Below are 2,479 nucleotides of genomic sequence, written 5' to 3'. Positions count from 1 at the left end.
CATGGCACAAAAAAAGAAAGTGTCACAAAACACAATCTGGTTCTCAAAATTTCTGCCTACAAGTGACCTATATTGTACTTATATTTCACTGGTCAAATCAGGTTGCTTGACACATCTGAATTCAAAGAGTAGGGAAATATACACCTCATCTAGGCCTAGAGGACAATGGATATTGTTTAAGAGTAAAGCAATCAATCACATGACCTTAACATTTAGAGCAGGAGTCAGCAAACTACAGCCCGCCACACACTTTTGTAAATAAAGCTTTATTAGGACACAACCACACCCAGTCATTACATATGATCAATGGCTGCTTTTGCACTATAATGGCAGAGTTGAGGGGATATGACAGAGACCGTATGACCAACAAAGCCTAAAATATTTATTCTCTAGTTCTTTACAGAAGGTGTTTTCCTACCTTGATTTAGAGAAGCAGAAGGATACATGCATAAACCTCTAAAATGCAATGTATCCACGTTCTTATTTCATGATTACAGCCCTTTAGGGGGAAGGAGGCAAAGTATACATGTAAATAAAAATCAAGTGGAGGCATTATTAAGAAAATGTGCCCTAAGACCAAGATTTTTTTAAAGTACTTTGGAACTGCAGAGGAAACATCTGATTGAAAGGATGAGGGAAGATTTTTTGGAGGAAATAGTATTTGGAATAGGCATTGAAAGGAGGAAGGATTTTCTTAGGGGTACCCTCCAGGGCAAAGTATTGCAGAAGGAAGGAAAGACTTGAACAAGGAAGGTTTAGGGTATGTTCAAGGAACGGAGAATACATGATTATGGTTAAATGCTGGTATTTATGATGGATTATGAGAGATGGTACTGTTCCCGGAAACAAAAAATATCATCTTGAATTTCTAAATTAGAACTATATTATTAGAAGATGCAGCAAGGGTGTTGAAAAGTGTTCAGGCTTTGAATCTTGCCTTTGCCATATAATAGTTGTGTGACCTACCTGTGTCACCTTAACCAAACTATTTCACCTCTCTGAGCCTCAGCTATCCCTACTAATGAAATGAGAACAATTGGACCCTCATAGATTTTTGAGGATATAAATAATGAATGTACAGTGTCTGTCCTGTGCCTGATACATTGTAGATGCTCAAAAATTATAGCTGTTATTATTACTATTAGTCTTTTTAAGCCACTGTCAATCTGCTTTGACTTTTGCAGCCTGCCTATTCCTAACTGACATACACTTTCTGGTCTTTGTGCCCCTTTTCTCTCTCTTTCTCTAGCTCTCTCTCTCTTTATATATACAGAGGTTGAGAGAGAGAGGGAGAGAACACATGCACATGGGTGGGGGGAAGGACAGAGGGAGAGAATCTATTGCAGACTTCTCGCTGAGCCCACAGGCTGATGCAGGACTGGATCCCACAGCCCACGAGATCATGACCTGAGCTGAAATCAAGAGTTAGACACTTAACTGACTGAGCCACTAAGGTGCCCTTTTGTGCCCCTTTTCATGTCATGTTTTCTGACTGATACAACCCACTACTATCTGCTATCTGTGGAAGTCTGTTACTATTTAACATACACCTCAAATTATCTTCTTTCTATAAAGTCCTCAAAGGTGCTTCCCATAACTTAAATCTTCTCACTTCCTCCCATAATATTTATAACATATTTTATTATATTTTAGGTCTTATGTGGGTGCTGTCTACTTTAGTCATTCATAAGATTCTTGAGGGAAGGAACTATATCTTGGTCTTGTTAGAATCTTTGTTATATAATTTTATAAGCAGTTTTCATTCATGGCAGGATGATCCAGAAAATATTTTATTTCATGCTAGGAAGTATCTAATTGACGAATCATCTTGGGAAAGTCTTAGTTCTGCAACTAAGTTGATCTCTATAAATAAGGAAAAATATAAGATCAGAAGTTGATCTAATTGTTGACCTTTCTCTAAATTTTGAAAGCATTTAAATTGAATTGTATTCTTTATAGGGAAAGCAGCTTTAAAATTGCATTTTAAAATTCTCTGAACATAAAGAAGCTTTACCGTTATTATTTTCTAAATGTTTAATGAATGGCATGGGACCTTCCTAAATTTCTGTTGTATCAAAGTCACTAGTGACTGACAGAATGTTCAAAATGGAGAATCCAATGCATGTGGCTTAAAATCACACAGTTTTCCCCCTTCCCTTTAATAGGTTCTTCAGATATTTGAAGCAGTACTGTCAAAGTAAAAGACTCATAGCCTTGAGGCTGGAAAGATGAGTCCCTGGAGTATGGAGGAAGACTTAGAGCCTTTATTCATGTTAAATTTTTATGCCATTACTTAAAGATCTCTCTTTTTTAAGTTTAAAATAGACATTATATATTTCTCCAGTGTTTTATGTATAAGATTTCTTAATAAAAATTATATGTGTATGCTCAAAATTTATTTACTGTTGGGGTATAGAATTAAAAAACTGGAGATCACTAATTTAAAGGAAAACTATATAAACATATATTATATATATAT

This window comes from Zalophus californianus, chromosome 1, assembly GCF_009762305.2.
Source record: "Zalophus californianus isolate mZalCal1 chromosome 1, mZalCal1.pri.v2, whole genome shotgun sequence".
NCBI classification, from domain to species: Eukaryota; Metazoa; Chordata; class Mammalia; order Carnivora; family Otariidae; genus Zalophus; species Zalophus californianus.
This window is presented reverse-complemented; position numbering follows the sequence as displayed.